Source organism: Pezoporus wallicus, unplaced genomic scaffold, assembly GCF_028554395.1.
Source record: "Pezoporus wallicus isolate ANWC-B61680 ecotype Strahan unplaced genomic scaffold, APGP_CSIRO_Pwel_v1 contig_13740, whole genome shotgun sequence".
NCBI lineage: Eukaryota > Metazoa > Chordata > Aves > Psittaciformes > Psittacidae > Pezoporus > Pezoporus wallicus.
Genome location: NW_026639057.1, coordinates 457,807 through 473,603, shown reverse-complemented (window position 1 = coordinate 473,603; position 15,797 = coordinate 457,807). Strand labels below are relative to the sequence as shown.

Here is a 15,797-nt window from a genome sequence, read left to right as displayed (position 1 = left end):
TGATGAAACCTCTTCTCTAAGGAAAAAGGCAACTTTCAATCCTCTCCTCAATAAATCAAGTACCTCTCGAATAAGGTGTATTTTTCAACTCTAAAATTATGTGAAATTGTAAGATTGTTCACAACCCCTTGACTAATAACCTTTCCACTTTACAGCAGCTATCCATGGTTTTTACCACCTCTCAGTCACCTGTCTCTTGATGCCAAACTTTCCTAGTTCTGGTGCTCCAGATTTTTTATTTGCTAACCTAGTGACTAAATTACTTATTTATATTTATATTTTTATATGTATTTGTAATATATATTTATTTGCAAGAATCCAACCCACACAGCAAGTGGGGGGAAAGCTCACAGAAATCTAGTATAACGCACTGGTTCTTAAAGGCTGCTTTGTGGCTTTTTAATGTTTTCAGCAGGAAGACTTTCTTTCCAACTTGGCGTAACCAAAAGAGGTAGAATAGGTCTCTGAGACAAAGTTCAGTGGCCTGTATAGTAGGTAAGATTGCTTCTGGTCTAGATAAAGTAATTTTTATGACTTTCAAGTTGAAAGTACACCTCATTTCCTATGCAGGTCAGCTATAATTTCCTCTGCAGCCACTTAAGACTTGAAGGAGCCTGATGCCAGAACTTTAAATAACTTGATGCATTTGCAGTGTCTAACCTTTCCAAAACCTCCTCTGACAATGAGAGAGCTGTCTTTGTGTAGGCTTCTCCACCTGCCTAACTGCAGGAGAGAAGACACGCAGAGCTCAAGAGAAAAGGGTATACCAGACTAAGAGCTTCACTGTGAGGGCAAAGCACTGCTCAGCCCTACTTCACACTGAAGAGGAGCAAGAAACCACCATCCCTATCTGCTAACATCAGGGACATGGGGTGACTGGCAAGCACATACGCACCTTCCCTTCATCATCCCACGCCTCGCAGAAAGGTCAGCTATACCACTGTGAGTCAGCAGTACGGGCATCTGTGCCATCCTCCCTGAAGAAAACAGATGCCAGGCTGCTAATCTGCTTTTAGAAAAGGGAAAGGATAGCCTGGCAGAGCTTTTGATCTGTGTCGCAATTACAACCAGCCTTGGAACAACACGCACTTCTGATGATCCCAGGCTGGAGCTGATAACAAAGGCTGCCCTGAACCAGTATAACCTTCAAGATGTAAAGGAAATTCTCTTATATTCCCCCTGAAAAGCAACTGTAAGGATGAAAACTGTCTGAATACCTAAAGAATTCTTCATTCTGTTGAGTTAAAAAAAAACAACAACATACCCCCCTGGACTAAACCAAATGACATCTAAAATCAGCAAAATAAAATACCCATCAGCACTGGTGAGACCACACCACGAATTCTGTGTTTAGCTCTGAGCCCCTTCACTACAAAAGAGACATTGAGGTGCTGGAGCAGTTCCAGAGAAAGGCAACAGAGCTGGTGCAGGGCCTGGAGCACAAGTGTGATGAGGAACGGCTGAGGGAGCTGAAGGGAGTTTAGTCTGGAGAAGAGAAGTCTCAGGGGGGCCTTACCACTCTCTACAACTACCTGAAAGAAAGACTGGAGTGAGGAGGTGGCTGATCTCTTCTCCCAGGTAACAAGTGACAGGACAAGAGGAAACGGCCTCAAGCTGCACCAGGGGAGGTTTAGACTGGAGATTAGGAACAATTCCTTCCCCAAAGGGTTCCCAGGCGTTGGAACAGGCTGGCCAGGGCAGTGCTGGAGTCACTGTCCCTGCAAGTGTTCACACACCGTGTAGATGAGGCCCTTAGTGACGCAGTTTAGTGGTGCACTTGACAGTGCTGGAAGAACAGATGGACTTGATGATCTTAAAGATCTTTTCCAACCTAGCTGATTCTATGATTCTATGACTGTATTTATTGTTTGAAATAACCCCAATAACCTGACTGACTACGCCTGGAGAAACGTGCTCCAAACAATGTCCAAATGTATTACTTGATTACATCAGCCTTTTCAATAAAGGTAGCACATGAAGCCACACAAAAGACCAAAACCAGCCTACAGGCTGCCTCAGCATCCAGTTTCCAGCACTACTTTGAAATATTGCCTAATCTTGACAAGCCAGGGTATACAGAAAAATCAAATGCAAGTTCCATGAACATTATTCAAGAAGTGGTTATAATACTCATTGACTTTCAATCAACAGAACAACCTGACTTGCTCTGTCCAGTGTTTCTGCTGTCTAAGTCCAGTTCATAATACAGTTCTAGCTGACAGCACCTACACACTATGTGATAAGTAGGAGCTCCAGGCACAGCAAATGTTTATTAAGAGAGATTTGTGCATCCATGTATTGGCATACGTCATCCATGGCCGCCATGTGCATTGAATCATCACACTCAACAACTGCACTCTACTGTTCCTCCTTTGCCTCCTCTCCATCCTCCTCATCCAGTCAGTTTTGACCTTTAAAGATCTTTGGGGTTTGGGAAACTGGTCAGGTAAATACTGTACAGAGGAAGCAAGTCAGCACATGCGTGGGTATGAGCTATCAGAATTCTCCTTTGGCTCAGTAGGAGAGAAAACATCTCTTGAAATCCAGAAACATCAGCCCTAGTTCTCATAATATTTGATGAGCAGATAGGGATGTATTCGCTCCTTCTGGGACATATGTTATACAACAGCTTCCAGTGGCAGCTGCTTTACACTCTATGGAAAAAAAACCACTTCTTCCAAGCCAGGACCACAGGAGATGGATAAAAGAAAAAAGCCAAGTGAAGGAGAAGAATATGCAGAATCATTGTTAGGTTATGAAAAGATAAGAACTGATCCCACAGTTGTGACTTGATTCTGTGTTATCATTGAGCACACTTTTCTGGGGAACCTGAATCCCAGACATTTTAATTTTTTAAACTCTTTTTCCCAGTTTGAGAGATCTGTCCTTCATTTATTATATATAACAGGGATTACTCTTTAATTTAAACTAAAACTGGCTAAACATCATTCTACAGCTTCAAGCTATTTGCCTTTGAAATATTTTCACAGTGGTTCTCTCCCTAGTATTTAGAAATCACCATGAATAACTCCTCATAGCTTCTGAAATATATACAAAAAGAAAAGGACTTTGATTTCTGTTACTAAATGTAATCACGTCACAGTGTCTCCTAAAGCCAACCTTTAAATACTATCGTAAATATTTTATACTGTCTGATGAAAATATGATGGGCTTCCAACTCACACAGAAAACACCTCACACACATGGAAACTTCTTGCTCACCAGTCTCTGGAAAGAAACTGTAGTGCAGAACTTAGATACACGTGTGTATAGCAGCTGGTATGGATAAGCACATTGCAGTAGCCACTACTAGATAAACAGAAAATCTTGCACATTAGAACTCAAACTGTGCTCAGTATTCAGGCCACCAGTGATCTGAGGCCACCAACAGCTTAGATCTCCTACTTTTTTTTCTGGTTTTCATTGCAAGCATAACTTAAAAGGATAATCCTGCATTTCAACTAAACCAGGTGTAATGTTTACACCAGCACAGTTTGGCAAAGAAAGGAAGGAAAAAGAACAATCAAAATTCTGCTTTTTCTCCATCATCCTGACATACAATACTGCTTACATGTTTCCCAAGCAAGATTACTGGCTCATGAAAAGCAACGAGGGATAGTTCAAAACACACTCAACGATGGAGCATGACTGGTACCGAGACAACATCATGCTGCTATTCTGCAATGATACGCTGACTTCCTGACAAGCCAAAAATCCATGCTCCCAGTCCATCAGCAGCTGGAAGTAGCAACAGTGACCTTTACAACTCAGAACAAGCTACAGCATGCATTAGAACAGCAAGATGCAAAATCTGGGAGCACACATGGAAGGGATGATCCGTGCCTGAAGGCTGCACAGATTCAAAACTCCCACTTTAACAAACCGAACCAAACCAGAACTACTTGCACACGGATGGTTTTGGAGTTGTTCCTTGAGCTCAGTTTTTGTCAGAGCCTGTGGACCTCATTGCCCCACTAAACTGATGATGCATGTGTGCATGATATTAAAGCATGAGCATGGCCAGATGCCCCTTTCCCACTAGCACTACAGAAGTAATGGCTGCAAAAGAAATTGCTTCCTGGAAGCCACTAATTTAGGGCATGCAGCTTAGAAGAAGCTGCCTACACTTAAGAGCCTAAAAAGGTGAGTTAGTCTTTTTCAAATGTCTCAGCCCAGAACCTGTAGACATCTCCCTGTGCACTTCAGAACATCCAGGCTTTACTCCTTGCCTACACTTCCTAGAAAAGGGTAACTTCAGAAAAGATAGGTTTCCTGACTGCCAGACCTGCATCTCCACAGCTTTCCTGAGCAATGCCATGCAAGTCCCCTGAGAAACACATTCCAGTTAATCCTATTTCCTACCACTACCTCGGTGTGGAAAGCAGAAGCAGTTGTGCTGCACCACTGGCACGAGGCTCCTGTTTCTTCCACCCCTTCCTTTTTTGCCCTCCTACACCAACTGCTGCTCACCCTGCCCTTTGCACAGAGCATCCTCTCATACTTCTTGCCTGTGTTTTTCCCTCGTTCTCAAATCCATCCTTCACAGGTTACTTTTGCCAAATCTGTAATAATTTTGTTAATAAAACTATGTATCTATGTGTATATAAATATGTCAACACTGAAGCTATGCTTGGCCTCAGGCAAGAGATCCCTCTGACCTTATTACTATAATCTTTTTTCTGCTCCCACTATTACTCTGTTTCATCAGTCTTCTTGCTTCATTTGGGTCTGTTCTGATACAGAATCCACTCTGCAAGCCCATGTGTGAGTAACTTCACTGTGGCCACAAGCTCTGCACTAGAAGGCAGCTGCAGAAGTCCGTGCAGAATCCCACTGGTTTCAGCAACACTCGGTTGCAAATGCAATTACTCAATTACAAGGGGAACTGTGAGTGCCATTACAGGACCTATGTTTGATTTGCTTTCCTGAAGCACCTCACACACCTCTTGCTGCTGAAATAACCACCAAGTTTAATCACAGCTTGTAAAGTGCTTGGTGGTTATCGGATAGAAGTGCAATTTACAAGAGGCTCGTAGCAGTGAAGTGCAAAAGGCATTTAAAAATGTGATTTCTAGCATTACCATGTTTTTTTAATCCCTTAAAAGCAGTTCAGTTTGTTGTCTGCCTTAAATACACTGGATCAGGAACTGTTTCTGCAGGTTTCACATCAGATAAGCAGTTAGGTAATTACGGAAACAGAATGGAACTTTAATTATTAGAAAATCCATAGATTGTTCTATTGTGATCTTCCACAGCACTGCTGTTTCTTCCAAGTGAACATATTGTGCAAGCTGGGAGGAATCCATTGATTAAAATAATCAAAAGCCCTGCTAGAAACTTAGACATGTTTTTCCTTTGTAAAAAACAAAACATTGTATCTGGTTGAGAGATCTGAATTACCTCTTCCACTTCAATTCTTCCTCACTGATAAATTTAATTAAATCTATTATTACAGGGCGGGTTTTCCCTTCATTACACATAAACTGCACAAAGCTCGGTGTACTCTGGGACACACAGAAGATTAGAAAATTTTACTGACAGGTTTTTATCTTGATTTCCTCCCAGTCGTTTGCACCTGAAGCAACCTGCTTGATTAACCTGCTGTTGCCAAGCATGCCAGCAATGGAGCGTTTCGAAGTGAAACATCAGTGGCTGTATGTACAGGTACTTGATAAGCAGAGCAAATTCTCAGCCCCTGCTCTGAAAAGCTGAACTATCATTAGACACACAGTCAGAGAGGTCAGGGTCATAGGGAGGTGTCCATCACTGGAGTTATCCACCATGTCAAGCTGCTAATTGAATAGTCACCACCTCTTCCCCAGACACCAGTGTTCTGTCAGCAGAGAGGGTGCTCTGCAGCTGATGTCAGCCCAGGACAGCCACATATGTGCCAGTATTATAGCAGTCTTCCAATACGTAAAGGGGACCTGCAAGAAAGCTATAGAGAGACTTTTTACAATGACATGCAGTAACAAGACAAGGGGGAATGACTTTACACTGAAAGAGGGGAGATTTAGAGTAGACATTAGGAAGAAATTCTTCCATTATGACGGTGCTGAGGTGCTGGCACAGGGTGCCCCAAGAAGCTGTGGCTGCCCCATCCCTGGCAGTGTTCAAGGCCAGGTTGGATGGGGCTTGGAGCAAGCTGCTCTAGTGGAAGGTGTCCCTGCCCGTGGCAGGGGTTGGAACTGGATGAGCTTTAATGTCCCTTCCAACTCAAACCATTCTGTGATTCTATGAATGTTTCAGGGGATATTAGGTCCAGAGGAGTCAGCACTACTTCTGCAGATGCTAAAGTACAAATGAGACTGGGGAGTTCAAGTACAAGTGCGTGTGCTGGCTCCTTCCCTTTCTTTCTCTGACTAAAGAGGCAATTCTGTACCCTGGGCACCGGGAAGGAGGAACACCCACATGCCGCACACTGGGCTCCATCCAGAGCCTGCTGGTTACAAACAACAATGAGAAAACAGCCTCTTCAAAAGTCTCTCAACTGTGGCTAAGAGTCCAGCATCACCCGTGGGGCTTTCTGAGCCTCTGTAGCTGCAGCTGCTCTTTCATCTTCCCTCTTCCCAGGCTCATTTTCTTTCTCTTGTTCACAGAGATTACTCCGATTCCAATCAAAACAGGGATGAATAAAACCCCACAGAACGCTAGGGGGACAGAATTATACAGAAGATAAAGGAGTCAAGCAGCACTGAGACCATGCCCATTTGTAAGAGAGATTATGGGCACCAAAGTGCTTCTTATCAAAAGGGAAAACAAAGGCACAAAATGTCCCCAGATGAGCAAACATAATGAAACCTGACAAGATGAGTGATAAAAATCATAGAAAGAAAAATTGTGCAGGTCTCCAGGAAACTGCCAGAATTTATCATAAAACACTTTTTCCTGCCACCTGAAGTCTGCACCTTCTGTATTTATTTAATTCAAATGAAAAGCTTGGCTAAGTATGTTGCAACATTGGTATTTCACCTTGTCTCTGCCATTATGGTATCTCCTCTGTTCTGTCAAAGGGCTGAATACACCAAACAGCATCCAGGGCTTTTTAAAACTTCATACCATAAAGGAAAAATGGAGCGCAGTGTCACACTGCATGAGGCCACCTCCAGCAGCCAGAGCGGCTGGAAGCAAGCCATCCTCCACCATCCCTGGTCACATCTACATGGCCACAAAGGCAATACCCAATGGAGATGCTGCTTTTTCATGCTCAGGTGACAATTGTTCTGAGGTATTAAAGGTATCAGTGAATGAACTGGTGCTCAAAGGGTCCAACAGAACATGAAGAACTCGAGGCAAAAAAAAGGATTCGGTAGAAAAGTGTAGACTTAATAATTTCTAGTATTTCCTCACCCTTACATGTGCAAAAAAGTAAGTCTGAAAAGGCTCTGCTACTATTAAACAATTGTGTTTCTTCAACTCAGAATGAACATTTCACCTTTTATATACATACAAAGAAACCCCACTTGTTTTTTTTCTTCAGAGGATGGAATAGGCAGCTTACATAGCAATTTTAATTGAGTATGTTCAGCCTGCTGCACAAGAATAATGGCGAGTAGACCTGTGGCTGAGAAGAAAAGGCCTTCCCCTACCAAATACACCTTTACTTCATTACAAATACCCCTGCTGGTTCACAAACCTCAGCTCCAAGTTTGACACCTGCAACATGTCTACAGGCAGGAACTGAAGCAGAAACATATAAATTCTAGCAGAATTCAGTATGTTTATTGCTATTTCTCATTCGCATTCCACACAGGGCCAATATACCTGCTGAAATGCTGGAATATCACACCAGTATTTTTTGTGCGTGTGCACGTGTGCGTTTCTAAATACACATGCATAATTCCTCCCATATAAATGCACACACAATGGCTAGAGATGCAATCACTGTTTGTCAAACATGCTAGACATGCTTCTCCCTGTACAAAAAAGCCCCAACAAAACGGGAGAAGCACGGTTATGTTTGTGCTAAAATGACTGGTGTTTGCTACCTCTATGCCAAAACAGAGAATTCACAGTCTTCATACAATAACTTGTGTCTCGTACAACAGTACACTTGGAGAACTCAAGTGACATGGTAAGATGACTACCCTAGCAGTGTAAGCCAGGAAAATGATACAATAACTGGCATGAGTCCATTCTTACGGGAACGTGTAAGCATGTGCAGTCTAACAAAGCTACTAAGCGAAGCCCTCTGTATTTTAATGCAAAGGATTACCATGTTTTAATATGTTAAAATACAAAACAGAAAGGGTGAGCTGAAATCTGTCACTTCAAATACAGCCACTGAATACACTGTAACTAGGAAGGAAGCTAGAAGCTAAAGCAAAGCCCTGATTGAGGCTCTCAGCAGCTATGGAAGCTTATTGCATCCCACAGATGCACAGGGTGAAGATCTAAGCAACCCCGAGATGTGCAGACAGTGCTGTCAGTGACCGTGCCTCACCCCAAAGCACAGTCTGACTGAAAGCATTTCAGAGAACTGGAAATCTCCAGTGCAAGGTTTAAGTTACAAAGCATGCAGAGACTGCAAATTAAATCAGTCTTAATCATGATCCTAATCCTCAAGGAAGCAGGATGGAGTGTCACGAGACCCTTCTTGAAACCTCAAATGATTTCAGTGGGAGTTTGTCCAGAATGAAACCATGATCCTACAACTGCAGAAATGGAGAAAGAGAGGAAAAATAACTACCAAGGAAAAGGTGGTGGAACCAGGAATCACAGCTTCAACATACGATTCATTACAATACTAAATTACAGAAGCTGTTTGGATGTGAAGAATGTTAAAATTGTCATTTGATGTTCACCAGTTTTCCTCACACCATAATTCACCCATTTAAGAAAGAAGGTTTGCTTTCTGTGCTCTTGCAGTGCAATAGTGCTTCACTCAGTACCAAATTGTTTTTGCCTTTGATTCCAGGAATTATCCCCTTTTGATTTCCCCCCTCCCCAACAAACAAGCAAAATACACACAGACAAATCAGGTAACATGCATTTCACAGAGCAAACAGCGAGAGAACGGCAAAACCAAAAGCACCAGCCAATGAAAAGCTGCTTGTGATTCCTGAAAACCTCTTCAGTTTTTACTAGCTCAATATTTATAGCCAGTAAATAATTACACGTACAAGAGCTTCACATGCTCAACTTCCATTTTCCAGCTATTCTCTGCTACTAAAATAACAGCAAGATTAATTATAGCCATAAAAAGGCAGCATCAAACCCTATTACGACCGTTTCTGTTTATGAACTGCACGCACACATTACACCAACAGGAAAAATATTTAATTGCAGTGTCTAAATCTCTCTAGCAGTCAAATAGCAACAGCTCTAAGTGGGAACGGGAACCCTGCAAATGTCAAAGCTTGCAATGGTACATGAACAAGTGACTTTCTCACAAGGCAACACTACTTGGGAAAAGAACAATAAAAACATCAGAGAAGAGCCCATAGGTATTTTCTATTGGTTTTCCTTTAGGACTCAGCCCTCTGAAGAGATCCTCTGAGATACAAGCTCTGAACACCTTCCCTTCAAGGAAAAACACATTTTCTTTTGAACAGGTGTGACTTAAAACTCTAGCACCAGCAGAACTGGAGCACAATCATTACAAACCCTAAATTCATTTACATCTGTAGGTAAGTAAAATGCTGAGATCACCAAAGCCATGTAATCATCAAAAAAGAGATGTAATTCACTGCCCAAGAGCCACAGATAAAGTTATCCTACTACTAGGGATAAACAGCTTGGCTTTGAGTTTGCTGTATTTCCTTTGATGTAAAAGGATAATTTCACACTTCAAGAAAAGGAACAGGATGCAGGAAAAACTATATTTGGTTCCTTACCCTGACAAAGCCTTCTTGTGTTAATCCCTACAGTTCTGTGCCCTTCGGGATATTGAGGTCAACTTGGGGTTGTCCATAAGGACACAGCTAGAGGCATTCAAAGCAATTACACTAGGCAAGGAACCAGAGGCACTTGGGAAGCAAGTGTACAGTGGCTGAGCCAGGATGATTAAACCAGCAGTGAAGGAGCATATCTGAGAATTTGAAGAGTTACAGACATTCAGGATAAAAAGGACTTTCAAAACTCTGCATGGAACTATAAGCCAGGATCCACAGGGAACTACTAGTCTGCTACCAGGCCTCAACAGGTCTCTGTCCATTCTCTAGTGTACTGTTAAACGCTTCCATGCAAAGGAGTTTTCTAGAGCCTGGCACTCTCTGCTAAGTAAACCTGGAAGCTAGAGCACAATAAAGACAAAAATGAGTTAGTTTTTTTAAGTTATATTTTGGATGTGGTGAAACATTGACAGAGGTGAGTGAACACTGCAAAACCTCCATCCTAGTTGTCAAACTGTGTCATTGAACAAGACAAAACTGTATCCTGGAGAGGCTGAGGGTACAATACTGGTACAGCCATCAGAAGAGAAGGCTAAAGGAAGATTCTATTGCTGCCTTCAACTACAAAATGGGAGGGACTAGGAGTGATGGAGCCAGACTGTCCTCAGAGCTGCACAGTGACAGGATGGGAGGTGACAGACATGTGCTGCAACAAAGGAAAGTCTGGTAATGGTGATTCTTTTTCATTAGTAAGAGTGGCTAAACATGAAGACAGGGGTCCCCTCTGAGCAGGGGATTGGACTAAATGACCCCAGGGGTCCTGCCTATCCTAAATTATCCCATGACTTCATGGAGAGATGACCTTGGCTCTTTTAATTTTATTCTGTCTCAACACATTGGGTCACTTTGACAAATCAAAGTTTTCACCATTAGCCCTACAAACCAGCCTGGGCATCTGGAAAATGAGGCTGCCTCTTTTGTGCCTTGTCACTGGGAGGATCCTGTAGCTGTGGAAATGCTTCCTCACCCTGTATCTTGTCCTTTGTTTTACAGATGTTTTACAGCAGTCCCCAGCTGCTATAATTCAGCGGTGATTCCAAGAGGTCACCAGGGACAGTGACAACACTTAAAAGCTGCTGTATTTAATGCTAGCGATAGCCAGTTAGCATAGAAGGAGTGTTGTCAAAATGCATACCTGTACGTCTGACATTACCATCACCTTATTCAATTGCCTGAATTATCTGCAAGAAATTAACCCAACAGAACGATCAGAATGCGTTCTACTGCATTTACAATCCCCCACCATCGTATCACATATGTACAAACAGATCTGCTCTTCATGTTGGGAAAAAAAAAACCCACACCAAAACAACAAAGCAAAAAAATCCTCTTTGTTACAGCCCCAGGTCCTACAGCTTGATTTGACCTAGTTTTTGGTTTTGCTGCTTGAAGTTCAAGGGCCAGTGTATGTGATGCCCTGAATGAGACAGTCCGTCCTTCTGCAGGATAAATTCTCCAGGGGCAGGGAATAAGGGAATAGTATATTAAGTCACTTTCCACAAACGCACAGTAATGTCACCAAACTCAGTCATGCAGGAGATCCGTATCAAAGAAGAGTAACAGAGATGTAATATCCGTAGGGGTGAACGTAGAGCTAGGACAGAACTGTGCATTTGGGGGTGAACAATACCATCATCACCACCAATAATTACAGAATTTTGCATTTGGGCAACTTAACAGACAATGAGGCCAGACCTGACCACCACAGTGAGAGCTCAGCATACACAGCAGCAGCACACGAAGTGCCTAAAACCATGGAAGATACCCATTAAAAATATAACTGTCAAGGTCGGCTACATCTCCCTGAACAACTCGTGACATGCGCTACAAAATAAAAACGAACTGGTACTGTATTTCATACCAACGCTCAGGGTTTGATTTTATATCCCATCTCCATTTAAAAATCTATTTCCAGGACTGCTGCAAACCACCCTATTAAAGGCAATACAAATTCAGGTTTCCCCTTCCCTTTCCCCCCCCTCGTAACACTCTACTATACCTTCCTGTATAATAATTTCTGCTCTTAACTAGGAGAATGTCACATATCTGATAGAGAAATAAGTGGTGAGTTTATGCTGCCTGCATTCCTCCATCTCATTATATATACAGTGTCCTAAGGCAAGAGTTTGCCAGCTTAGATTTTCACTTGCTCCATCCCTTTAATTTGTGTTCCCATCAGTGCTGTTACTGTTTGCTAGCGTTTGTTTTTATTCTTCTCTAGAGATATTTTTTGTTTAAGTCTCTGGTTAAATAAGCAAAATACTTCAGAGGGAAATTTAACATTTCCTTCTTGTAAAAACCAGAATGATTCAGTACCTGTGCTGGAACAGCATTAGGTGGGTAACATTCATTTTGCTGGAGGTCTTTTTTAGCTCAGTGAGAAAATGACTTCCCTTCCCCCTCTCTCAGCTTGAAGAAACTAGATAGGGAAAGGTGAGGAATCTTTTCATATGCATAAGCAATGCCTGTGTATATCAGCAGTAGCTGCACTACAGCTCCAGGGTGATCACCAAGCCATGCTGGATTGCTCTTACTGAGAGCAATGAAGAATAAGACCAGGGCTCTAGCTATGGTGGGCTCTCCAATGACAGAGTACATGTAGGCTACTAAAAACCTCCTGCAGTTGCCAGAGGCCTGCTGCTGCATAACCTCTTGCAGCAAACAGTTATCAGTCAGCATTCGAGCCTACTCTGAGGTCAAAAATATGCCTGTATCCCAAAACAGCTGCTGGTGAGGTACGTGTGAGCTGCAGGCGTTGGGCTGACAGAGGCACTAACTCGACTCCCACTACTTCCAGATACTTGGCTATCCTTTTAAACGATCTGTGGGGAGCTCCTTGCATGCTAACAAGCTGGCACGGGGAAGATGAAATCCATGCTTGGTTCAGAGCACCTTCCAGCAGCAGCAGTTCTGCACCCACAAGGCTCTCCCTCTTGGTGGGCAGGGAGTAGCAGCAATGGCTGATGTCAAACGGGAGGACAAGCCTGCCTCTTCTCTTCCTGGCATGTATCCTGTAAGGCCAATGTTGTTCATTTGCTTTGTGTACCAGCAGCCAACTGCTCCCAAACAGAGGCCTAGTACAGGCAATTGCTGAATCTATAGAGGCTTTGTGATGGAAGATGAGGCTGAAAGCTGGCAGGGCCAAGTACGAACTCTTCCCCTTCCCCACCAGCAGCACCACTGCAGCACAGCTAAATGGTGGTTTTTTGTTCCTCTCACCCACAATCCTATTTCTTTTCATTTATTTTCTCAAAATAACTTTCTTCTCTTCAATATTAAATTCCTCCTCCCTCTTCTCCCACCCCAGCTCCAATCAACACAACTTCTTGAATGATAAATTCAGTCCCCTCCACCTCATGTAGATAGCACTAATTTCTGAGTTCACATGGTTTTGCTTCCCTTTAGGGGCTCATTCTGCTTGCACACAGAAACAAAAACCATAACAAAACACAGCTACCCCCCCAGACTAACAGTATTTCTGATGATGACCCCAGAGAGAGCAGATCCAGCCCACAAGATGCCGCTGAATAGATCAGCTCACAGAAGAGGGGGACACATTTCTTTGAAACCTTAATAGAAATTAAATGAGACAAAATAAATTCAGCAGCCAGATAATAACACTGAAAAACTGACAGATGGCAGAACACTGAGGTTTAGCGGTGACACTCAGATGCTACATGAATAATTCACTTGGGCCAACCTATGGATATGAGAGTATGTTTAGATTAAGGATCTGGCTCAAAGAAAAAGGAGTAAATGTAAGCATTTTCTTACCAAAAACAATTTCAAACCAAAAGCCTGGATAACCATCTTCTCCAAAATGAGCCCATCCTAGAAATTAATCAACCTTTAGCTAGTACCAAAACTCACACCAGGGAGAAGTCCTATAGACCTCATCAGTTGAGCATTCAGTTGAACTTGAAACATCCCCTTACGCTGCCACTCTCAGCCACATTCAGTGGCTTGAGGAACGTGCAGGCTACAAAAATAAACCAAAAATTTCATGAACAGCAGAAAAAGGCCCACACATCCAGGCCCATGAGAAGTCAGGCAGCTGTGATGCTGCCTCACCTACCCGATGGGAGAGAGGTCACACTGTCCTCAACACCAGGGGACGGATAACAGCCCTAGAGAGGATATTATTAGGTACAAAGCTGAGTAACTTCAGTGATGTGGGAAACAGGAAAAGCCAAATACTGTTCAGGCTTTGCAGCAGGGTTATTAAAAAACAATAAACTGTTACTTTTAACTGAGCATTAGAGGTGGGGACACAACACCTCTGACTACCACCAAGAGAGCACAACATGTATTTAAAAAGCACACCACAAGAGCATTCAGAAAATAAAAAGCCATTTAGCAGGTGCCTGAGAGGCTGAGAGGAACTGCCTTGTTTTCATCACATTCTGAGGTGGAAATACTCCTAAAAATGCAACAGTCAGCATTAGCAGTGCTCTTAACCTCCCTTGTTTGAAAGGACTATGGACAGTGTCCCAGTGTTGTATTAACAGAGAAATAACCCTAGATCCTGGCAGAGATGCTGGCAAGTATGTGGCCTGTCTGAAAAAAGTTGATTTTATAAAGCAGTTTGATCTCGCCAGAGGTAAGAAATCTCTGTTTCCCAACCTGCCCATTTCCTAAAGAAACTGCAGCGTAGGCTCCTCCAAAGGGCTGTGCAGGAAAACCAGTCATGGGGGCCTGCAGTCATTCCTCGGCCACAGGGAAAAAGTTCAGCCTTGTTTCCATCAGGGAGAAACAAAATGGGACTGGAAGGAGAAACCGTACAGGAATATCCAGCTACACATATTACCTCTCACTACATTTTCTGTCTACCATTACAGCCTCTCTTTGCCCTTAACTAACATTTTACACACACAAAGAGCTAGGCCTTTTATATTAAGGGTACAAATTAAAGCAAAGCCTAACACCCCAGTTTCTTGTATAATAGCCTACCAAGTTTATAACTCACTACTGTCCTGACCAGTGTAGCTGAAGTCTTACAGACAGACATATGTGAATTATAACCTCACAACCAGCACTGTGCTTATATATTATCACGTTGATTCTGTTTCCCCACAGAGCAGATAAGATCAGCCTTTGAGATGACACATACAAGACACAAAACATCTGGAAAGAATGTCCGGAGCATGCAAATTAAAGCCTATAGCTATCAACAGTTGTAAGATTAAAACTACGTGATCTTCATGGGATTAAGTGTGAACTTCAGATCTGAATAATCCTATAAAACAAGTAAAGTTCCAAAATTCTACTTGCAGATATTTTTAAGACTTGCAGGCAAGCTTTTAACTGGTACAGACAGAAACTTGTGAGCTAGCCACAAGTCAAGACACAGGCTTGTATCAACTCTCATGTGAACATCGAGATATGAGTTCATGCATCTTTTCAATAACTAAGTTTTAAACATAGAGTGAATCATAGAATGGTTTGGGTTAGAAGGGACCTTAAAGCTCATCCAGTTCCAACCCCCTGTCACTGGCAGGGACACCTTCCACTAGACCAGGTTGCTCCAAGCCCCTGTGTCCAACCTGGCCTTGAACACTGCCAGGGATGGGGCAGCCACAGCTTCTCCTGTGCCAGCGTCAGGGAAGAACTTCTGCTAAGAGCTCATCTCAATCTCCCCTCTGTCAGTTTAAGTCATTCCCCCTTATCCTGTCCCTACAGGCCCTTGTAAAATATCCCTCTCCAGCTTTCTTGTCAGCCTCTTCAGATACTGGAAGCTGCTGTAAGATCTCCCTGGAGACTCCCAGAGAGCCCCATGTCCACAGAGGATAAAATAAGGGGGGGGCGAACAGAAGATGAAACAGCTACAAAAGGAAAGGAAGATGAGTACAGGAAGCTGTCAGTGGTCTCAGCACTGAAGAGGCCTACACACAGTTCATGCTATGG

General features: G+C 42.9%; 1 protein-coding gene across 3 annotated transcripts in view; it reads right to left on the bottom strand.

Annotated features, from left to right (window-relative positions):
• LRP8 (LDL receptor related protein 8) overlaps positions 1-15,797 on the bottom strand; it is a 191,262-nt gene that overhangs the window by 56,312 nt on the left and 119,153 nt on the right. The gene's annotated exons all lie outside the window — the stretch shown is intronic.